Source organism: Equus asinus, chromosome 3 (assembly GCF_041296235.1).
Source record: "Equus asinus isolate D_3611 breed Donkey chromosome 3, EquAss-T2T_v2, whole genome shotgun sequence".
Lineage (NCBI taxonomy): Eukaryota > Metazoa > Chordata > Mammalia > Perissodactyla > Equidae > Equus > Equus asinus.
The window spans coordinates 71,789,981-71,815,561 of NC_091792.1; the positions used below are offsets into that span (position 1 = coordinate 71,789,981).

The 25,581-nt window shown below is 38.0% G+C and overlaps 2 pseudogenes; both read right to left on the reverse strand.

Annotated features, from left to right (window-relative positions):
- Window positions 1-997: 997 nt before the first annotated feature.
- On the reverse strand, window positions 998-1,928 carry LOC123283878 (olfactory receptor 7A10-like; annotated as a pseudogene).
- Window positions 1,929-11,547: 9,619 nt separating this feature from the next.
- On the reverse strand, window positions 11,548-12,288 carry LOC106848569 (olfactory receptor 7A10-like; annotated as a pseudogene).
- Window positions 12,289-25,581: the final 13,293 nt, after the last annotated feature.

The following is a 25,581-nucleotide window of genomic DNA, read 5'->3' on the forward strand; positions in this document are numbered from 1 at the left end:
GTGATATTGATATTGTTGTTCACTGCCCATTTAGTGTTTATGACAAAGTTTTTACTGCATTTAGAGTCATGGAAAGGGTATGACTTGTGGCAGCACTGCAAGTTTTCAAGATGAAATGAAGATAATTTAATAAAAAGTTTGAACACACCAACCAATTCAACCCAATGAAAAACCCACTTACACACAGGCATCAGTCTCTCAGACTTCAATGTGTATATGTATAGCTAGAAATAGAAATATTTTACTTAGTAATACAAAGTATCTTACAAGTCTACTTCATCACACTTAAGCTCTACTCTGATTCGGAGGCCAAATAAAGTCAATCTGTTTATTCAAATTTGTGTTTGTGTAGACTCCACTTGGAGACGTGTCTTTGGTAATCATTTTGCTGTCACTATGGAGGCACTGTGGACACAGATCTGAATAAGAGAACAGGATTCTAATGAGGAGAATAAAATTCAATGACTACCTATCAAACACTATATATATCAAAGTCTACATTTTCTGGGTAAGAATTGGGGTAGTGATATACAAAGGAACGATGTACAAAAGTGTGTAAGACAGTGGTCTCATATTTTCCCCTATTATAAAATTATATAAATTGCCTTGGTTGTCAATTGTAGTTTTTTTAAATATGAGTAATACAACTCATCACTATTCTATAAGGAAAACAGAAAAATTTTTGGGGGTGGTATATGTCATTAGGGAAGAAATTATTTTTAATAAATTCTTGTTGTCCATGAAAAAAATGGGAATTTTGAAATATTTCAAACACAAAGTTGGGAAAAACTTTGATAAATAGGAAAAAAATAAATATTAGAAAACTGTTTCTATATCAGAGTAAGTGAAAGCTTAACAGAATGAGCTACTTAAATTGTATAAAGAAGTTGAAGTCAAAGAAATGGACAGATATGGAAAAAAGGGAAAGAACAAGTTTTACTTGCATTATACAATCAAAGAAAAGCAATTTCTGCCTCAGAAACTTTTAGCACTGCAATCAAGGATACTTCTTCTGACCCAGGAGAGTTATTCCTTTTATAGCTATCACCTCAAGGAATGATTTGAGAGCCTTCTTTATGTCTTTATTCCTCAGACTATAGATGAAGGGGTTCAGCATGGGTGTGAGCACAGTGTACATCACTGAGGCTGTGGCACTGGAGTGTGAGCTGTGGGTGGCAGCAGAGCTGAGGTACACTCCTAGGCTCGTACAGTAAAATAAGGAGACACTGAAAGGTGAGATGCACACATGGAAAATGCTTTATACTTTCCCTGAGCTGATGAGATCCCACGTATGGAGAAAACTGTCTTAGAGTAAGAGTAAAGGATACCAACCTGGGGACCACCAGCCAGCAGCACAGCTGCAACACGTATCACCATGTTATTGAGAAAGGTGTCAGAAGAGGCAAGTTGGACCACCTGATTGAGTTCACCGAAAAATTGGGGGATTTCCACGTCGGTGCAGAAGGACAATCACAACACCATTAAGCTTTGTAACAAGGAATAAAAGGCACTCACGAACCAGGACACCAGAACCAATAGTCTACAGAGCTGGGCATTCATGATTGCTGAGTAGTGCAGTGGGTGGCAGATGGCCACAAACTGGTCATAGGCCATTATAGTCAGGAGAAAGTTATCTATTCCTACAAGTAATATGTAAAAATACACCGGGAGATGCAGCCTTCGTAGGTTATGACTTGGCTCTGCATCTGGATGTTCAGCAGCATCTTTGGGATGGTGGTGGAGGTGAAGCAAATGTCTACAAAGGACAGGTTGGAGAGGAAGAAGTACATGGGTGTGTGGAGGTGGGAGTCAGAGATGGTGGCCAGGTCGATGAGCAGGTTTGCAGACACAGTGATCAGGTACATGGAGAGGAAAAGTGCAAATAGAAGGGACCGCAGTTCTGGTTCCTCTGAAAATCCCAGAAGAAGAAATTTTTAAAAATGTGTGTCATTCCCTGGTTCCATGTGTTGAAGGTGACTACTAGGAAATAGAAAAATAAATGACTTACTTTCACACAAGCAAGCATTAGTAACCTAGAATAACTGTGATATCTATATTTAGAGTCAAGAAATTTAATTTCCAAATTTTGTGTATGATCTTGTCCCCCTTAAGGCATCTCCAGTGCTACTTCTCTTTAGGAATTCCTTTTCCACCATCAAACTGTTCCTCAAAGATAATGTTCCTAATGTTTCATTGAGTATCTTTCATGCATTTGAGTAAGATATATTGAATATAAGCCATATTCCAAGCACCATCCAGAAAATAGAACCTAGAAAAACAAAGTCCCTAATCTAATGATGGAGAAAGAATATGACCAAATAAAAATAATGATACAACATATGCAATGGTGACAGACACTGATAAAAAGGTGGCACGTCAAAAGGAGACAGTGGATGGGGGTGTTATATTTTATTGGGAGTTGAGGCAGGAGCTGCAAGTGAGGTGACGTTTTAACAGAAACCTAAAAGAAGAGTGAGTGGAGACACAAGTTTCTTTGAAGAAAGGTGTGCCTGGCAGAATTACCAGCCTTGCAAAGACCCTGAGAAAGACGATTGCTTTATAGAATCAAGATACAAAATGTGTCTAGGGGAATGAGCAAGGCATAGAGTGATGAGATGGTGTGAGAAAATGTTGAGGAATGAGGTGGCCTCCCTGCTGCTGCTGAAACCTCAAGAAAAGGGGAGTCCCTTGTCCATATCATGTAAAACTTACACTTTATTAATCTGGTTGCAAAGGAACCCTGTGAATTACAAAGGCTATCCTCTCACACCTTGTCTGGATGAAGATCTGGACCCTCTATTCTAAGGGTTACCTTGAAATATGTGAGTCCAGGTAGCCCTGTTCTGAGGACTGCTCTCAGTTCACAAGGATCACACGCACACACAATACAGTACACCTCGCCACCCTCCTCTGTGTTCCCTCTCCATCACTGTTTAGGCTGTGAGTGGCCAGAACTCAAGCTATCCTGATCAGGATTCTATCCCCTAAAAAATTTAGAAATGGCATCCATGTATTCCTATTGCAACCTCCCATGACAAATAAACTTGGGGCTCCATAATGAAGTCTGCATTTTCTGCCCTGTATTTAAAGAAATATAATCAGTTCAATAAACGTAGAGGGAGAGAGAGTAATAAAATGGGAATGAGGAAGAAAAAGATTTAATAAGCTCAGGTGCTTCCTGAGAGACAGTGAGGAAGAAAAGATTTCACTGGTTTCTGGCAGCACTCCAAAGCTGATGACATTCTGTTGATGCCAAGCAAAAATAATAAAGGAGAAAAAATAAATTTGTCCAAAAGACAAAAGTAGTGATAAATTTGTGGTGTGGAACACTTTACAAATTGAACATCCCAAGTGAAAACTGACCAAAGAAACTAAATAATTCACAAAAGAAAATATACAAGAAAAGTTGGGTATTTTTAAAATCAAGCCATAGAAGCATTGTCTTCCCTTTGCCTATTCTGTATACATTTGCCCAGTTCGTTTTTCCATGGTTGGGTAGCAGACAAGGCAAGCGCCTTCTCACTTCTCTTATGTGTGATCTTCTCTTTGTTTGTACATTAGGTTTCATTATTTTTTTGACAAACCCAATGTGAACACTGTAGGCCTGACTATCGTCATCAGACAACCAGCAAAGGCCCCCAACACCATCCTCTACAAGGTCCTGCACCTGCTGCATCAAGTCCATCCTAGTACCTGATGGGCTCTTTTTCTATGATTGATCCCTGAGCACATGGTGTCACACACACATTTATTTCATTGCACTCTGCCTTCACCACTATAATGCAAGATCCAAACAAGTAGGGCTTCACTAGTTTTGTTCACCTTTTCTTTTCATAAACGTATGGTATATTAATATGTGTACTCTATAGGACCAAACTTAAGTAAAAGTAAAGTCATGAAATAAAAAGAATGGCAAAGAGAATGAGACCAGGTTAAAGACAGTGGCTTCGGAGTAACTGCATTAAAGGAAATTCAGTGGGGCATCAAAAACTAACAAAACAAGATATAATTTAACAATAAAAACATGACATTAATTAAATTGTCAAAAGAATAGACATAAAAAATATAATGCATAATGTTCCTAGAAATTATGGCAGATAGCTGATGCTTATTTGTTGAATGACTCAGGAACTAGGTGTCAGTATATGAGTACATTTCCTATATGATACAGTTGTAGTTCAATATATGAGGAAAGATTGGATTTTTGAATAAGTCTTTTAAAATGGATATTGACCTGGAAGAAAAGGAAGTTGATTCCCACTCAGTCATATCACAAACATCTCTGAGGAATCAACTACTATGGTAAGAGTAATCGATACTTTTTAGATAAACCTCTAGAAAACTATATATAAAAATCTATGGAGGGGCCAAATCATCTTAATTAAGACACAAAACTTGGAAGTAAGAAGATAGACATATTTAACTAAATATAGAGTAAAACATATTCATGTTCAAAATATCCCACCAAAGTCAGTAGAGACACAATGAGTTTTGAAGATCATTTGAAAAGCTGATTAACTCTAGAATAACATGCTAGTAATATATGGACATATGAAATTAATAGACAAATCAAATGGTAATTAAATATCTAAATCTTGGTCAACTTCAGCAATAGTTTACAAAAAAACAAGAAATCTGTTTCAAACACATTAGCTCAGGAAAACACATAAACAGCTATCACATTGATTGGGGTGGAAACTTAAACAGGTGGCAACAGGGTACTCCAATTTTCCTGGCAGAAGTGTGAAAGTGTCATGACTTTGGGGAAATAATCTGAAGACACCTATAATGCTTAAAAGTACAGATATTCTTTAACTCAGTTTTTCAGTCTCAGCACTATTTACATTTTTTGGCCAGATTATTCTCTGTGCTGGGGTCTGTTCTGTGCGTTGTAGGCTGTTTAGAGTGTCCTTGGCCTCTGTCCACCCTTCCCCAGTGTGACAGCCAGTAATGTCTCCAAGCATCGCTCAATGGCCCCTGGAGGACAAAATTGCTCCTGATTGGAACCACAGTTTGAACTTAACAAACCCAAAATATTTTTGTAGCATTGCTGTAATAGTAATGTCAGATAAAGATAATGAAAGACTTCACAAAGTATGACTAAATATTGTGCAACCACTGGAATAATATATCATCATTTCCCTGGTTCATTGGGAGTAAGTCTGTAAGGAATTATTGAGTAAGAAGAATAATGGCAGATAAGGTTAAAAAAAGGCTGCTCTAAAATGCAAAGGAAATTGATGTTGTGCTTAGTGTTCTATTCACACATTTGTATAAAAGTATATGAATATGTATGTAGATGTGCATGATACAGAAACAGAAGTTTTAAATGAAAATAAAATCTTAGGGAAAAATGTTAGTGAGAATGAAATTAGGTTCACATAGTAGTTTCAAACAACTGTATGTCACAGAATTGGAGGAAAGTCTATAACTAATTCATATGAAGACATAAAATAGTAATAGTTTAATAACAGCAACAAGGTCACTAATCCAAGATTAAATTGTCAAAGATTTAGAGATAAAATCATATACCAAAGGCTCTTCAAATGTTGGGGGGAAGTAATATCTGTTATAATTTCATCCTATATAAAGATACATGGATTCAAACATTTTATGGAGATATATGTTATCTTAGACATAGGGTAAAAAAAAAGTCTTCCTAATGATGAACGCCTTCCAAACGCCCAAATAAATGTGAGTTTCAGAAATAGATCTAATCCCCAAATGCCAAAAGGAACAATCAGGAGTAACAGAAATGTGAAAGCAAGTTGGAAATATGTAAAAGAGTAATTTATTATCTCTAAGGAGGTAGAAGAACTTTCACGGTCCTTTTCCTTTAAGGCAAAGATTCACAAGTGAAGAATATTGAAATGACAGCTCAAGTGTTTCAGTAAGAAAATAAACAAATGAAAACAAATGGAACACAAAAAATCTGACTGACAGAATTGACCAAACAAAATTTATGAACTCACACATTCTCCACAAATACATCTACACACACATAGGCTAACTAAATGACACCGCCAGTTGGGGACAAAAACAATTTTTTGTTTGAAAGAATGCAATCAAAATGATGAGTAAAAACACTCTGACCCCACATTATAAAAGAAAAAAACTCACACAGATAATTTGCAATAGAGAAAGTAACTGGCTAACTAACCTACATTATATACGACCTCACAGGTAATGAAACAATTGTAAAGTAATGCTCATCAGCATACTCCTTTTACCTATTAATTTTTTTATGTGAATACCCAGACTGAGAGAAGATACTGCGAAATGCACGTCTCACTGCCACTGCAAGGACGTGTCTGCAAGCATTCCATGGTCTGGGTCTTCCTCATCAATTTGGAAACACAGTCAAAGACGCCCCATCTTAAAAATAAAAGATAAGCACTCATTTCACTGTATATCTGCACACAGCTAATACTCTACTTCCCTGCTCCCCTTAATTAAAAAGACCCTTGGACTTATGTTCTACTCTCATTTAAGTGTCAAAAATGACACTTGCTTTTACCAGTTTCAATGTTCACTTCTCTTTTGAGGATCATAAATAAATGCCTTAATTTAGTAATCAAGCCAGCAAACACCAAGCAAGCTCTGATTCTCTCTGGCGCTTTCCTGAAATACATACTGGGCCCTCAGACTCACCAGGAGTCCCTGAGAGGCAGGTCTGTGTGTGGAAGTCTGAATTCCTCCCTGGATGGTTGATGATGGAGACTGAAGCTCTGTCCCCTGACAAGACAGCAGGAAGGAGTCAAGCTTTCTGTGCCCAAGGCAGACCTAGGACTCCAAAAGAAACACTGTCATCCTGTCCAGCCCAAGGTTGCAAGCCCTGGGGCACTGCAGCAGAGGAGATATTTGTAGCTCCCTACCTCTGCTCATTAGGCACATTTTCCTCCTGTTACTCTTAGCCTCTAAGTACATGATTTCCCTATGGGACACTGGTCTGGACAGAATGGAAATTTTTCTTGCTGACTCTTTTGTCCTAGGAGATTGCGCTATAGGCCAAGTGAATTCAGTTTTTATTACTTATTCTCCACAAACTCTGCTGCTCCAGATCTAAACCTCCCAGCACCTCATCACAACTCTGAGTTTTAGTTTTCTCAACAGTATACTACTGAGGAATTTGTCTGCTAGCACTATGGATCTTCAAAGGGTTGACTTCTGATGGGGACACAACCCCTGATATCTATACAAAATTATAATTCTTCTCTTAAGAGGAGCAATGACTTTATTCCTTTAATATAAAAACGTAGTCACTAAGCTCTTTGTTTTCATGACAATATTGCCAAAACAATCAGGAACTTCATAGTTATGTCACAAATTCACAGATGTCATTCACTCCTCATTATAAAATGCTTATCAATTGTAACAAATACATTTAGATTTTATGCACCATGACTTAGCACATTGAAGTGATGACATGACTTGATTTTTACAATAGTTCAGTCTATGAGGTGGTACTGTTATGACCCCGTTCTCCATTATAGAGATGGGGCTCAGAGAGATTTAATATTCTGCTCAAAGGTATACACCAAATAAGGGGTGGAGTCTTGATGGAAATTCTGTCAGGATGCTCCCAGTTCTCAAACTGTGGTGCAGTAGTTCTCAGCCAGAGGTAATTTTGCCCCTAGGGATATTTAGCACGATCTAAACAGATGCTGCTCATCTCCTGTAATCCACAGGACAGCTCCTAGCACAAACAATTATCCAGCCCTAAATATCAACAGTGAGAAGGCTAAATAACATATTTTAGACCAAGATTTCTCCAACTTCATTGTGCGTAACCGTGTCTTGTAGTTAAAATGCAAATTCTAATTAATCAGGTCCACAGTGGGCCCAGGGACTGTTCCTGTGTTGAATCATGTGTATGTAGTTTTAGGTCTTATACACTAAGAATCATCTCTACATATAATTTTGAAAGGAAATTTTTCACTCATTCTAGAGGCTGTAATAAATTCTGTTTTTGATTCTTTTGAATATAATGGCTCTTGAGTGAATTCAAATAATATATAATTGAGTCATAATATGTAGTAGGCAGAATAAGGGTCTCCAAAAATGTCCACATCCCGACCCCAAGAACTTTGGAAGATGTTAGCTTACAGAGCAATGGATTGATGTACTAGTGGAATAAAGTTACTCTTCCCTTACCTTAAGATAAGAAGATTAGCTTGGATTATCAAGGTTGGGCTAATGTAATGACAATGGTCCTCTAAATGTGGAAGAGAGAGGATGAAGAATTGAAATCAGCGGGATATTTGAAAATGCACACTGCTGGCTTTGAAGATGGAGGAAGCACCCTGAGCCAGTGAACACAGCTGTCCTCTAGAAACTGAAATAGGAAAAGAAATGCGTCCTTCCCTGCAGCTGACAGAAGAAACTCAGCCCTACATTCATCTTGTTTTTATCCAATAAGATCGTTTCAGGCTTCTGAGTTCCAGAACCTTAAGATACAAAGTTGTTTGTTTTAAGCCACTAGTGTAATTTGTCACAGCAGCAACTGGGATCTAATACAGACATTTGCCAAATAAAAGTCTGTTCAAGGGAACTGAGTTTAAGCCACTAACTTCATTCAGTTAGCTTCCCTTAGGTAAAACCATTTTGTGTTGAAATCCCACCTTAAATCCTTAAATAGAAAAAGAAAATGAAAGTCAATTTGGAGATTATGGCTCCATTAGCTGGTACAGTGAATTTTCCATTGCCTAAACACAAATATGGTTCTGACTTTGAGGCTTTTGGGGCATTAAGATAGAAAAAATAATTCGTTATTAAAATGAGGGTCACCCATTTTACTCTAAATATTTATGTCAAAATTTCTCTTCTTTCAGTTTTTCTTAATTCAAATATCCATTCTTTTTCTTTCTGTCCTCTCCAGCTTTCAAGTTTCCTTTCAACATGAAACATGAAATTATTAATGGGCCTCTGTTTACATGTATGTGTGCATGTGTTTATTTGAAAGAAAATTGTGTATGAACACACACACATACATATCCACACACACAGTCCTCAACTGTGAAAGAGTTTTCAAATTCAAGTATTTCCACACATTTCATTTATTCCTCACAGCAACCATCCAATTTAGGTTTCTTATCCCAGCCTACCATCATAAATAAGGAAAGTAAGATTCAAGGAGATTCAATTTTTTTATGATTACATTACAAAGCAATTAAATGTTTATGTGCTTTCTTGAATTATATATAAATTGACCCATGAAGTATTTATACTTAATTTTTGCATGGTTCCTTAAATTCAGCAAATTTTGCATTTTATTTATTTATTTTTTTTGGCATTTGTAAAAGTTTAATTGGATAGAAGAATTCTTATTTAGTGTTGATCCTGTAGGTAAAAATTACTCAACTGCATTTATTCCAAATCTATTGTGGGTAAATCATCCCATGTTCCAGGGTTATACAAGACACTGCTCTACCTTGAGAAGCCTCCAGCTTTTTATTCTTCAATTAATTAATTAGTTATTTTTTGCTGAGGAAGATTCACCCTGAGCTAACATCTGTTGCTGATCTTCTTCTACTTTGTGTGTGGGTCACCATCACAACATGGCCACTAATGAGTGGTGTAGGTCCAAGCCTTGGAGCTGAACCTGGGCCACTGAAGCAGAGTGCGCTGAACTTAACCACTAAGCCATGAGGCCAACTCCTAATTTATTTTTTTAAAATTATTTTGCTGAGATCATATTGGCTTATAACATTGTATAGACTTCAGGTATATGCAAATTTTACATTTTAATATATGCAGTTTATTGCATGTCATTATGCTCCAATAAATTAGTTTAAAAGGAAAAAATCTAATGATTCAAGATTCAAGTTAGGATTTAGAGCACAGGGAGCTGAGTCAGTTTAACAGTCGTGGGAAATACATCTAATTGGACAGAAAGCAACATGTCATATATGGAATATAAAAACAGCAGAGTTAAGGCAGTTCACACTTGATAAACTCTTTGTTTTGGAAACTATAAGATTAACCTACATAGATAAATAAACTGACATAAATTGGTAAAAAACAGAGATGCTGCAGTCTCACAACATAATGAATGAGGTACAGATGCACAATGTAGAGACTCACAGCTGATTACAGACTCCTGAGCATCTGAGCAGAGCTCAAAATAACTCCCCATGATATTATCCAGTTCAATAATAAAGGCGTTATGCTAAACCACTTGATTTAGGATGGCTTGGCATGCAGCAATAGCTAACTGACACAATAATCAAACAGTAACAAGCACGATTATAATAATCTGCTGCTTCTGCTTTTCACATATGGTCTGATATTTAAAATTGCATTCATGATTATTCTGTTATTGAAGTCTATTTGAGATAATTGCACTAACAAGTGGCTTTATTGAGGTTGCATTCCACAGAACTTGGAAGAATATGCACATTTGGGCAGAAAAACTGGTGACCCTGAATTGCATCACAGGGCAGGAATTCAAGCTGTCTTGTGAGTCATCCTTTGATCATGATGATTGAAGAGATTCCTGAGCATGAAGGAGCTACTAAATGAATGGCCTCGGTGTTGTCCATTCACTGTCCCTTTAGTAGTTATGACTAAATTTAGAAAATGGGAGATACTTCATAGAGCAATAGGAAGACCCATATTTTTAGACTGAACTAGAGGTTTTCAGGTAGAAACAGGAAGGTACTTAATAACAGAACATGACATACTCCAACCAGTTCTTCACTTCAGTGAATAACCCCTCGCTGGTGGCCAGCCATCTTCTTACTTCAATGCGTGGATGTAGAGCACAAAAAAAAAAAAAAAAATTAGCATGGTAATAAAACGTGTGATTTAAAATTTTGCCTCCTCATTTTTAAGGTCATTTCTGATACTAGGACCATATTAGGTCAATCTATGTATGCAAATTTGTCTTTCCATGTAGACTCCACTGGGAGATGTATACTGGATAGTCAGTTTTTGCAAGGGACCATCATGGACATTTTGGACACTGAGCTGAATAAGAAAAAAACCAGGAGGCCAGTTATAAAAATGTAGCATATTAAAGTCTACGTTACCAGTAAGAGCTGAGAAGGGAGTGAAATTCAAAAAAGATGTGGACCCAAAGTGAAAACTGCAGTTTCATATTTTGCTGAAATGAATTATATAAATGCCCTTAGCTGTCATGTGTAGGTTTTTTTTTTTTTTGTATGATTAATACAACTAATGACCATCCTTTCAGGAAAACTAAAGAAAAGTTAATTGAGATGATAGGTGATTTGAGAAGAAATTATTATTAAGCAACCCACATTGTCCCAAGAGATAAATGAGAATTTCCAAATATTACAGACCTAAGGTAGGAAAGTTTGTGAAAGTAAGAAAATGGTCAAGGGGGAGAACTGCCTATACATCAGAGAGAGCAGAAAGCTTCCAATAGTGAGTTATACAAATTCTATAAATGGCAGAAATCAAAGAAGTGGAAATTCCAGGAAATAATTAGAATCTGATCAAAGAATAGTAATTTCTGGTTCTGAGGCTTCGAGACCTGCAATCATGGACAATTCTTCATCCCCCAAACAATTTGCTTTTCTATACCTACCATCCCATTGACTCTTTCCAGAGCCCCCATGTGTCTTTGTTCCTCAGACTGTAGATGAAGGGGTTGAGCATGGGTGTGACCATTGTGTACATCACCGAGGCTGTTGCACTTGAGTGTGACCTGTGAGCAGAAGCAGAGATAAGGTACACACCTAGGCTTGAACAATAATATAAGGAGACAATTGAGAGGGGGCAGACAGGTGGGAAGTGCTTTATCCTTCCCCTGAGCTTATGAGATTCCACATATGGAAGAAACTATCAGAGTAGCATTAATGGATACCAGTGAAGGGACCACCATCCAGCAGCACTGCTGTAAAATAGAAAATAAAAATGTTTAATTAAGAAAAGTGTCAGACCAGGCAAGTCGGACCACCTGTTTGATTTCCCAAAGATAGGGAGGATTTCCACATTGGTGCAGAAGGACAGCCACAAGGCCATTAAGCTTTCTAACAAAGAATGCAGGGAACTTATGAACCAGGACACCAGAAACAGCAGTTGAAAGAGCTGGGGGCTCATGATGACCATGTAGTGCAGGTGGTGGCAGATGTGATCACAGGTCATCACCATCAGATGGAAATTCTCCAACACTGCAAACAGAATGTAAAACTACATCTGGCTGATGCAGCCTTTATGAGTTACAACTTTGCTTTGTGTCTACATATTCACTAGCCTCTTTGGCATGGGGACGGAGGTGAAACAGACGTCCACAAAGGGCACTTTGGAGAGGAAGAAGTACATGTGTGTGGAGGAGGGAGCCTGAGATAGTAGCCAGGTTGATGAGCAGGTTTCCAAACACGGTGATCCAGTATATGGACAGGAAAAGCGAAAATATGAGTGGTACCATTTCTGGTTCTTTTCATAGTTCTGAAAGAAAACATTTTGAATTTTAAGTATCATTGCCTGGAACTATGTAGTAAAGGTTACAACTAGGAATGAAAAAATAGCATGATTAATTTTCACACAAATGGACATTAGCAATAGTGAAAAATGCTATAGTTATATATTACTGTCAAGAGATCAATACATATTCTTTGTATGGACCTCATACCATTTAAAGGATCTCCCCTGACATGTCTGATTATAAATTCCTGTCCCACTCAGATTTTTCCCCAAGACGTCAAGTATTATACAATTTTCAGTACATATTATTTCATGCCTTGAGGAATACTTGTTGAGTACTGACTGTCTTCTAGGCAAAAAGTATAGGATGCTGAGAAACAAAAACCCAAAAACGTAATAGTTGTGAAAGAATATAAGCAGATAAACATCATATATCATGTCACATGGTGACAGGTGCTATGAAGAAAAAAGGAGGTATTAAAAAGAGTCAATTGAGGTGTTATTTTTTACTGGGAATTCAGGAAAATCTGCATACAAGGAAGACAAGGAAGATGAGATTGTCTGGGGAAGTGTGTGCCCTGTAGGAGAAAGAGCCAAAGGAGAGACACTAAGGAAGATGCTTCTCTCAGATCTTCAAGACTCAGATGAAGCCAGAATGGTGAGGGGAAGGAGCAGGAGGGAGGGCGATGGGAGATGGTGTCAGAGGATGCTGGGAAATGAGGTGGTCCCCCAGCACAGCTGGAACTGCAAGACGCAAGGAGTCATTTCTTCACATTGTTCCCTGCACTTCTTAATTTTGTTCCAGAGGAATCTTCTGGGTGGAAATTATCCCCTCATTTTCCTCTCTTGGCTGACATTCTGGCGTCTGTATCTTCAGGGTCACACTTTGGAATACATGGGCTAGGTGCCACTCCACTGAGAACTGCTCATGCCTTGCAAAATACACAGATATACACACAACAAAAACACACGCAGTGCACTATGACCTCCAGGGGACATGTTACTGCAAGGCTCTTCTCTCTCCAGCCACAATAAGTAGGAAATAAATGAAGCAAGGAAGCTGTAAACAGTAGACAATCTTTACCTTAGAGAATGTAAAAATAGTACCCAAATTCCAGTTATAAATCCTCTCATGAACATGTAAGCATGAGGCTCCATAGCCCTATGACCATTTTGTTTTCTGTATGTAAGAAAAGATGAAAAGCACTTCACAACCATAGAGAGGAAAGAAATAGACACGATTGGAAAAAGAAGATCTAAAATGCCCAGGTGACCCTGCGAGACTGTGATGTGGAGAAAGCTTCCGTGGTTCTGGCAGCATTCCAGCACACTTATATCCCTTTGATGGCCAGAACAAACAATACAGCAGAAAAATCAATTAATTCTCAGAAAAAAGGAATGGTATCTTACAATGTTAAGACACTTACTGATTGAACATCCCACTAGAAAAAATAAGAAAGGGAATAAACCCTCCTTTTATAACAAAAAAATACTACATTAAATAGTAGAGGATTTTTTTTTTCGCAAGGATAGATTCATATCTGTTGCCAATCTTCCTCATGTATTCTCCACCGCAAAGCCCCAGTGCATGGTTGTATATCCTATTAGTAAGTCATTCTTGGTCTTCTATGTGGGCCACCACTACAGCATGGCACCCAACAGACGGGTGGTTCTGCAACCGGGAAGCAAACCATGGCCGTGGCAGCAGTGAATGCCAAACTTTAACCACTAGGGCATCAGGGCTGGTTCAATAGTGGGGAATTTTAAAAGATGAAATGGTAAATGACTTTCTAAATGATATTAAATGCAACAAGTTGGAAATGGAAAACGGAGTTCTGAACTTGGATCTACCACATATTAGCTGTTTGTCCAAGGAGACCAATCAGACCATTCTGAGTGTTAACGTTCTCACTCTGCTAGTAGGGATGGCAGTGTCCTTTGCCTGGAGATGGTGAGCAGATTTAGTCAATACATGTAACATGCTTGACATAGTTAAAAAATTTTGGTTAGTGAATGATTATCGCTGGTGATGAGCTGAAGCCAAATTTTTCTTCTACCTCTCAGATGTTTCTGTTGCTCCTCCAGGTCTAGATAATGAAATAGTTTTAAAGTAAAACTCATTAGCATAATTCTTTTTGCATACTAAATATAATTTTTTATGTGAATACCCAACATGCCAGACAATACTGTGAAATGCATGCCAAGACTGCTGTTGCAAAGTAACATCTACTTTCTCGATCTGGGATTCCTACTAAATACAGAACATGCTCAAATGCATTCCGTCTCAAACATTTTTAAAAACTGCAGTCAGTTCACTGCACAGGCCTTAAAACCTAACACTCTATTTTACAGCTCCTCTTCAGTGCAAAGCTCCTCAGATAGGTTTTAATTTTACTGGAGCCACTTTACACCTCCCATTCCTTTTTCATTAATTCCACCTACATGTCCTTTCCCATCACTTAATTACAACAATTATCTTTATATTTCTGAGTCCAAAAGACACTTCTCTTTTTGTTATACTAAATAAATTAATTGTGAATTAGTCAGTCTACCTAGCAAAAAAACATGACAATCTCTCAGTTCTGGGCAAGGCTGCTTTGGCTCTCAGGTGACCTGAGGTAAAACTTCTCCTCTCCCACTTTCTCTGAACCTTTCATAAGGTACCTGCTGAGCTCTCAGACTCACCTGGATGGAGTCTCTGAGAGGAAGGGGTCCATGTGGAAGTCTGAATTCCTTCCTGGATGGTTGATGATGGAGACTGAAGCTCTGTTCCCAGAGAGGACAGCAGGAAGGAGTGAAACATCAGTTCCCCAGCAAGACATAGGCCTCCAAAAGCAGCAAGCATGTTGATTCAGCTCAGTGTTGCACATGCTGATGGCCTGCAGCAGAGGAGATGTTTACAGCTCTCTCCGTCTGCTCACTAGGCACTGTTTCCAATGTTGCTCCCGTCTCTGAGCACATCATTTTCTGTGGGACACTGATATGGACACAAAGAAAATTATTCCTGCTGACTCTCTGTGCTCAAGAGACCAGATTAGAAGTCAAGGTATATCTAGTTTTTATTACAACTTCTCCAAGAATTTCCCTGTCTTCTGGAGGTCTAAACCTCCTTGCATCTTATCCCAATCTTGAGTTAATGTTTTTTCCAAATCTGAGACTGATGAATCTGTTTTGGCTAGGTCCCTTTGTTCTCCAAAGTATTGACTTGTGGCAGGGAACAATTCCTGATGTCTCCCCAAAATTTCTCTTCCCCTCTTCAACAAGGGAGGGAGCTGTGTTTCTTTGATATGAAACCATGGGTATGATCATTGATGTGAAACCGTGGGTATGATCATTGATGTGAAACCATGGGTACTATAACCTTTGGCTTCATGATACTTTTGATAAATCAATTATGAGTTTCATGCTCTTAACACAAAGTAAAGCTGTCTTTTAATCCTTTATTTGAAACAATATTACTTAATTATAAGATACATTTAGATCTTTTTATGAACCATGGACAGAGCTAACATCCTGGTGTGAGTTTGCTCATTTAAGTTTTACTAATGTCCATTCTCTGCGGTCAGTACTATCATAAACTTGTCTTCTTTTGCAGAAACAGAGCTCAGAAGGGTAAAATGATTTTCCCCAAGTTATGACTGAGTAAGGGATGAGATTTCTTTGAATTCCAAGTTATTTCTGTTCTCATACTCTAGGTCAGTGGTTCTCTACCAGGGGTGATCTTCCCAGCAAGGACACTTGTCATTGTCTAGAGACATTATTGCTTTCTATAACTGGGGAAGTACTACTGCCACCTAAAGGGTTGAGGCCAGGAATGCTGTTGAACATTCTATAACACACAGGATATCCCCACCACAAAGAAATTCTCAAGCATAAATGTCAACAGTGAGAAGATTGTGAATGCTATTCTAGACAAGAATTTCTCCAACATTAATGGGTATGTGAATCACTTGTGATCTTGTTCAGATGCAAATTTGGATTCAGCACATCTAACGTGAGGCCAGACTTTCTACATTTGTAACTAGTTCCCCATTGATCCTAATGCTACACGTTTTGGTCTGTGGTTGACTCTAAGTATCAATGTTTGGTCCAGTACAGGATCAGATGTAGATATTTTGAGGGCTTCTCCACCAAGAAGCCTCCCACACACCTCAGGTCTGACATTGTCATCAAATGGACTCAATAGTTCAGCTTTTGCCTACACACGTTTACACACACCTCTTGATTATTTCCCTCTTGGCAGGAAATAAAATTTTAGGCCTCTTTTTTTTTTGTCTATAAACTCAGGAAATTCCATCTACATTATGGAGTGGATGTGAGAATTAAGTAATGTTTTAGATCACAGCTATAAAGATTAAAAATGCAGATATTCTTTAGGTGAGAATTTCTTAGTCTCAGTATGATTTGCATCCTGGGACAGATCATCCTCTGTGGTGGGGTCTGTCCTGTGCGTTGCAGAGTGTCTAGAACATCCCTGGCTTCCACCTACACCTCTCCAATGTCACAGCCTAAAATGTCTCTGGACACTGCTCAATGTCCCCTGGGGGACAAAATTGCTCCTGGTTAGAACCACAGTTTAAATTTAACCACTTCAAAATATATTTGCTGATTGGTATAGTATCAATTATTATAAACAATGTGAAAGACCATCAAAAGTGTAAATAGCACAGCCATACCGTGAAATATTATGAGCCCACCAAAGTAATGAATCATTGTTACAGATTTTGGTTAGAGGGATGTCCATAAGGTAACATTGGGTAAGAAGGAAAGGGAGAGACAAGCTGGAATAAACGATTGTCCTAAAATGTTAAGAGTACTTATCTTCTGCACAGTATCCTATTTATGTATTTAAATTAAAAGTATGTAAATATGTATCGATGTATATACAGAAAGAAAACTTCTAAAAGAAAGTAGGAACTTAAGGAAGGAAGAATGACAGTAAGAAAGAAATTAGGTTAAGTTTAGTGCTCTTAAAACAACTGTAGAAAACAAAATAGATTGAAAGTTTCAAACTAATTTGATTTACATATAAACTATTAATACTTGAATGGTATCAGCATGGGTCACTAATTCATGATTAAATTGCCAAAGACTTGGAAATAAAAGAATATAATAGAAACCCTTTTAAAAATCCAGAGAGGAAGCAGTGTCTAAAGTTATAATTTCTTCTTATATAAAGATTCAAATATGCTTATGGAAGATACAGATAATGGTCAAATGGTGAAGAAGAATGCCTCCAGATGATGGCTAAAGGGGATGCAACTTTGAGAAATAAATCTAATCAAAAAACACCAAAGTAAAAAGTAAAGACTAACAGAGATGTGAAGCATGTTGCAAATATATATGAAGGGTGATTTATTAGCACAAAGTATGCAGAGGAAACTTCACTTTGGTTTTTGTTTAAAGCAAGGACTTGCATGTGAAGAATATTAAAGTGACAGGTCAATTTTTTCAGTAAAAACAGCAAAGGAGGAACACAATACGAGCAACTGATGCGTCAGAGCAGAGACAATTTTGTTCTTTCTGATGAAATTGTAAATGGGAACTTTTTAAAATATTTCTCCTTCTGAGAGTTTGTCGTTAGTGTGTAGAAACACGATAGACTTTTGCATATTTATTTTTTATCATGCAACTTTATTGAATTTGTTTTATTAGTTCTAATGGTGGTTTGGTGGAGTCTGTATGGTTTTCTGTATATAAAATCATGCCATCTGCAAATATTGACAGTTTTACTTCTTCCTTTTCAATTTGGATGCATTTTATTTCTTCCCCTTTTTTGCCTAATTGCTCTAGCTGGGAATTCCAATAGTGTGTTGAACAAAAGTGACAAGATTGGGCATCCTTGCCTTGTCCCTGATTAGCGGAAAAGCTTCAGGCTTTTCATCGTTGAGTAGGATGTTATCTGTGGGCTTGTCATTTGTAGCCTGTCTGTTGAGGTACATTCCCTCAATACACACCTTGTTGAGGGTTTTTATTATAAATGGAAGCTGCATTTTGTCAAGTGCCTTTTTTGCATTTATTGGGATGATCATATGATTTTTTCTCCTTCATTTAGTTAATGTGGTGCATCATGTTGATCTATTTACAAATGGTAAACCACACTTCCATCCTGGGAACAACTCCCACTTTGATCATAATACATGATCCCTTTAATGTATTGTTGAATTTGGTTTGCTAATAGTTTATTGAGGATTTTTGCATCTATGTTCATTATGGACATTGGCCGGTAATTTTCTTTTCTTGTGGTATCCTTGCCTGGTTTTGGTATTAGGGTAATGTTGGAATTGTAAAATGACTTTGGAAGTATTCTGTCTTCCTCAGGTTTTTGGAAGAGTTTGAGAAGGATTGGTATAATTCTATTTTTAATATGTGGTCTTTAACTCTTTTGTTGGTTTTTGATTACCATATCAATCTTCTTGCTAGCAATTGGTTTATTGAGATTTTCTATTTCTTCATGCTGCAGGCTTGGAAGGCTGTATATTTCTAGGAATTTAACCATTTCTTCTAGGTAGTCCAATTCCTGGTGTATAATTGTTCATGTAGTGTCTCACGATACTGCATTTCTGTGGTATCAGTTGTGATGTCTCCTCTTTCATTTCAGATGTCATGCAGTCAAGTCCTGTCTTTGTTTGTGGCTGTGGAGCCTGGCTAAAGGTTTATAAACTGTGCTTGTCTTTTCAAAGACCCACCTTTTAGTTATATTGATCTTTTTTTCCCTCTATTTCATTTATTTCCCTCTGAGATCTTTATTTCCTTCCTTCTACTACCTTTGGGCTTCGTTTGTTCTTTTCCCACTTCCTTGAAATGTCAAGTTAGATTGTTTATTTGAGATTTTTCTTCTGTCCCGAGGTATGTCTGTATCACTGTGACTTCCCTTTTAGAAATGCTTTGCAGAATATCATAAATTTGGGTATGTGATATTTACATTTTGTCTCCAGGTATTTTTAAATTTCTCTTTTGACTTATTTTTTGACATATTAGTTGTTCAGTAAAGTGGTGTTTTATTTCCACATATTTGCGATTTCTAGTTTTCTTCTTTTAACTGATTTCCAGTTTCACACCATTGTGGTTGGAAAAGATGCTTGATGTGATTTCAACCTTCCTAAATTTATTGAGACTATTTTTGGCCTATCATATGATCTATCCTGCAGAATGTTTCATGCACACTTGAAAAGAATGTGTGTTCCACTGCTTTTGGGTGGAATGTTCTATATATATTGATTAAGTCCATCTGGCCTAGTGTGATATTTAAGGCTGAATTTTCCTTCTTGTCTTGATGATTTATCCATTAATGTAAGTGGGGTATTAAAGTCCTCTACAATTATTGTATTGCTGTCAATTTCTGTCTTTAATATTGGCTTTTTATATTTAGGTGCTTTTACGTTGGCTGCATAAGTATTTATAAATGGTAGATCTTGTTGTTGGATTGACCCCTTTATCATTATGTAATGCCCTCTTTGTATATTACTGCAGTCTTTGTATTAAAACCTATTTTGTATGAAATTAAGCATAGTTATCTCAGCTTTCTTTTGGTTTTAATTGGAATACAACATCTTTTATCCATCTTTTAACTTTCAGTGTGTGTATATTCTTACATCTGAATTCAGTCTCTTGTGGGCATCATATAGATGGGTCTTATTTTTAGATCCATTCAGCCACTCTGTGTTTCTTGACTGGAGAATTTTGTACATTTGCATTCAAAGCAATTATTGACAAGTGTGTGTTTACTGCTGTTTTTAAAATTATTTTCTGGCTGTTTCAGTAGTTACTCTCTGTTACTTTCTTCTTCTCTTGGTCTCTTCTTTTATGGTTTGATGACTTTCTTCACTATTATGCTTAGATTCCTTTCCCATTATCTTTGTTTATCTACTATAGGTTTTTGCTTTGTGGTTACCATGTAGCTTACATAAAGCAAGCTATATTTATAACAGTCTACTTTATATTGATAACAAGTTAGAGCACATTATAAAACTGCATTTTTGCTCTCTCCTCATGTTTCATAATTTGATGTCACATTTAACATCATTTTATTCTGTGTATCCCTTAACCTATTATTGTAGTTATAGTTATTTTTACTACTTTTGTCTTTATCTTCATACCAGCTTTATATGTGATCAATTCACTGCCTTTGGTATATATTTACCTTAACAGTGAGATTTATAATTTCACATGTTTTGTTGTTGCTAATTAGTGCCTTTTTTCAGCTTAAAGGTGTCCCTTTAACATTCCTTGTAAGGCTGGTTTAGCGGTGATGAACACGTTTAGCTTCTGCTTGTCCTGAAAATTCTTTATTTCTTCCTCAATTCTAAATGAAAACTTTCCCAGGTAAAGTATTCTTGGTGGAAACCATTTTTTTTTTATCAGCAGTTTGAATAAATTGTGCCTCTCTTTTCTGGCTGAGAAGGTTTTGCTTAAAAATCTGCTGATATTAATATGTTGGTTCCCTTGCATGTAACAAGTTGGTTTTGTCATGGTGCTTTTAAGATTTTCTCTTTATCTGTAATTTTTGACATTTTAATTATACTGCATCTGAGTGTGGATCTCTTTGGGTTCATCCTATTTAGAATTCTCAGGACTTCCTGGATCTGGATGTCTGTTTCCTTCCCAAGGTTAGGAAAGTTTTCAGTCATTGTTTCTTCAAATATAAATTTTTTGTCCCTTTCTCTCCCTCTTCTCCTTCTGGTACCCCTATAATGTGGATGTTATTCTATTTGATGTTGTCTCAAGGTATGGTGACTTTTTATAATTCTTTTTTCTTTTTGCTGCTCTGTTTGGGTATGTGCCACTGTCCTGTCCTTGAGGGCACTGATCCTTTCTTCTGCTTCATCTCATCAGATGTTGAACCCCTGGAGTGTATTTTTCAGTTCAGTTATTGTTTTGTTCAGCTCTGTGTATTCCATTTGGTACTTTCTTAAACTTTATACCACTTTGTTGAAATTCTCAATGTGTTCATCTCTTCTTCCTGAGTTTGAAGAGTACCTTTATGACCATTATTTTGATATCTTTATCAGGAAAATTACTTATCTCTGTTTTATCAAATTTTTTTCTGAGGTTTTCACTTGTTTTTCTGTTCTTAACATATTCTTTTTTGTCCCCATTTTGCTTGATTATCTGTGTCTTTTCTATGAATTGGGTGAAACAGTTACTTTTCCCCATCTTGAAAGAATGGCCTCATGTGGAAGATGAAACTTATTGTTTATCCTTGCCTTAATTCTTGGTTTTCTCTCAAATCTTTATGATGTCCAATCATCCTGTTTTATTTTTCATAGCTTCCTGTTGTTGTGGGTGTGCCAAGACCTGTCAGTGTTCCAAATGGCAGAAGCTTAGTCAGCATCTAGTTTCTGGCAAATTGAAATAAGACCTCAGACAGCAGGTTTTAAAATATGCAAGTGTATAGAGTCCTGTGGGACCACCATCATAAACCTTGCCAGCCTCCAGGCTAGGTGATCTGGAAGTGTCTTTTGTGCAACAGTTGGGAAAACCAGGACTCTAGATGCCAAGTGTATAAGCTCCTTTCTGGGAGGTACCAGTGAGCTGTGGTAAGACAGAGAGAGTTCAAAGAAGGTGCCTCCAGTCGACACTGTTTGAGAGCCAGTCGATGAAGGAGAGTCCCTTGTTGAGTAGCAACAGAAGCTGAGGTACTGGATGTAAACCAGGCGCATCAGACATGAGGAACCCCCCACCCAGAGACACTGGTGGACCAGATGCAGTACAGAGAGTGTTAGATAGGGCCTATCTTCTGAGACCTCTGGGTAGGTTGTGGTGAGCCCTTAGATGTGTGTTATAGTAGAAGCCTGCCCCTCAGGCAGCAGCTGCAGTGATAAGCTGTAAGCCTCTTTCACAGAGAGACTGAGCTCCTGGGCCTCCTGCTCCTTGCTGTGCCCTGAGGGCAGTTTCTGTTTAATGACATTTTTTCTGTTTTTTATATTCTTGAGGGGCCAGTGTACATAAGCTCTGCTGGGTTCCAGAGCCGGGTGATATAGAGATGTCCCCTCGCAGCAGCGGCAAAAAATGGAGCACCAGACAAGGGTATAAACTCCTTTCTGGGAGATACCAGAAGGCTGGAGCAGGGCAGAGGGAGAGCCCAAAGACTGCATCCCTGGCCTCTGTTCCTTAGGAATGCCTCCCCTGGCCTTTATGAATATGGTAGACCACAATTTGTCAGGCCAAAGCACCTGGGCAAGTAAATAGGGCTCTTTTTTTGGAAAAAGTATGTGCTATGTTTCAGTCTGCCATCAGTGAAGTGTCCTGGGGTGGCTGCCAGCCAAGAACTGTCTCTCTGATGGTTACAGTTCATGGGACCCAAGAGCTCAAGCCCCCCTGGCCTCGTGAGCCAGCTTTCCAAGTGGTGTCCCCTAGGCTCCTACCTTAAAAACTGGGGCTCTGTAGGTACAATAAAAAGCATGGGTACCAGGTATATGTACAATCTCCCCTGCACAAGACACTGGCACTATGGAGTGTGGCAGAAGGAGAGCTCATGAAGTGTGCCTGCAGGCATTAGCTAGGCAGTGGGGGTGGCAGGGATGGCATGCACTGGCTTTAGCAAGGCAGAGGGGGAACAGGAGGGGTGCCTGACACTTTAGCGAGGCAGAGGGGATATCAGTGAGGGAACTTAACCAAAGCAAAGGGAGAGCGCAAAAATGGTAGCCACCAGTGCCTCCTTCCTCAGAAAGGAGCTTGACAGAGCACTCCCCCTCTGGTGGATGCATTAAGGTTGGCAAATTATTCCCCTTCACATATGGTCTGGGCACTTTTCAGACTGCTCCTTCTGCGTTGGACACTGAAGCAAGTGAGTACTTGCCCAAACGCCTTAAAAGCAGTTTCTCCATTTTCTGTATCCATTTGGGCTCATGGTCATAATTCCCAATTGTTTTCAAATTCAGATGTTTTGGAGGCTTGTCTTGCAAATACAGATCTTCAGAGTTGAGGTGCTTGAATTGGGGTGTGAGTCCCTCACTCCTTGGGGAGAAGCTTCAGGTTTGTGAGGTCCCCCTGTTTGTGGGTTTCTGCCCCAGGGGTGGGGACTTGGGCAAGACTAAGTCTCAGCCAATTTTAACAACTACCTTAAAAGGTCATTAAAGTTTATTGTGAACTTTCTTAAATTTTACACAAATGGAAATGTAGTGTGTGTAGCATAATTTTGTATGCCTCTTTTAATTCATCAAGTTATACATGTAAAATATGTGCACTTTGTAGTATGTAATTATTCTTCAACAAATTACTTAAGAAGGGAAAATTCTAGAGGTGCCGAGATCAGGACAGGATCCAGAGCACAAGCAGCTGCTTCACACTGAGCAGCGGTAGGAGACATCTCGTCTACCTGGGTGGAAAAAAAGTGTCATCAATGGATACAGGGACAGTAGAAGTAAATTAAAGCAATTTACACTTGATCCACTTTTTTTGGGTAAAACTGCTTCAGTGGCCTAGGGTTCACTGATTTGGATCCTGGGTGCGGACATGGCACCACTTGTCAAGCCAGCTGTGGGAGGTGTCCCACATATAAAGTAGAGGAAGATGGGCATGGATGTGAGCTCAGGGCCAGTCTTCCTCACCAACAAGAAGAAGATTTGTGGAGGATGTTAACGCAGGGCTAATCTTACTCAAAATATATATAGATATATATATAGAAACAGAGTTAACTGATCATATATTGATTCAAGTGAGAAGAGCAACATGGCCTCACACAATATCATGGATGAGCCTTAGAGACACAATGTGGAGACTCACAGCTTGCAGACCCACGATGAGATCAGCAGAGCTCAGAACAACTCCCCACCATGCAATCCCTTTGGTAATAAAGGTAATATATTAAAGCTTTTTCTTTCAGGATGGCTTGTTATGAAGCAACAGGTAACTGATTCAATAAACAAATTGAACAGAAGGGAGGACCATTATAATAATCTGCTCCTGATTATTCTTGGTATTTGTTCTTATTGTTGAAGACAGCATCCGTAGTTACTCTGTTATTTCATTTTATTTTAGACAACTGTATTTTAAACCTCTCATAAGGGTTCATTTCCAGGTAACCAGGAAAGACTGAAAGGACATGCATGTTTGTTCAGGAAAACTGGGACCCAGATTCACATGGCTGGACAGGAAGTCAAGCTCTCTTTTGGGTCATTCTTTAATCATAAAAGATAGATATCCTGAGCATAATGGATGATAATGATAATGATCATTCAACATCCCTTTCATAGTGATGACAATACCTAGAAGGGGGAAAACATTTTTTCTTTATAGCAATGAAAGCGTTTGTGTTGTAAATAACACTGGAAGTTTGCAAGCAGAAACAAAAGCTAATTCAATAAAAAGTAGAAAAACATCAATTAATCCTTCTTCAAAAATACAAAACCGTTTACACATGGCTACCAATCCTCCATACTCCAATGAGTAGATGTACAGAGAAAAAAATAAATATTCTGCACAGAATACAAGGTGTTGTTCTAAGTTTGGCTTCATAAAATTGAAAGTCCTCTGTGATTCTAAGGTCATATTAAGTCACTGTGTTTATTGAAACCTGTCCTTCAATGAAAAGTCCTCTGGGAAAAATGTGCTTGATGGGCATTTTGCCAGTGACTAGCGTGGGCCTTGTGGACACCAGACTGAAAGAACATAAGACCCTAATGAGGAGAATAAAACCCAGTGACCAATTACACATCACCACAGTGTGTTACAGTCTACATTACCTGGAGGAGCAGTTGAGACAGTGACATACAAAGGAATGCCTGGCATAAAGTGAAAATTGTGCTCTCAGAGTTCCTCTATTATAAAATTATACAAACTGCCTTGGTCATCAAGTGCAGTTTTTTTTTTCCATACAAGCAATACAATTCATGATAATTCTTTTAGTAAAACAAAAGAAAAATTATTTGTTATGATATATGTCGTTTGAGAAAAAATATTCTAAAAAGAAATCCATGCTGTTTCATTAAGCAAATTGGAATTTACAAATATTCTGATCCATGACTGGAATAAATTTTGAAAAGTAAGAAAACAACAAAGGGAAAAAATGTTAGTTATCAAAGAGAGCAGAAAGCTTAATAAAGGGAGTTACTTGAATAGAGAAGTTGAGGTGAAAGAAGTAGAAATACCAGGAAATAAATAGAAAGAACAATATCACTTCAAACCTCTGATCAAATGATCATATCTTCTGTCCCTGAGGTTTTGACCTCTGCAATCACGGGCACTTCT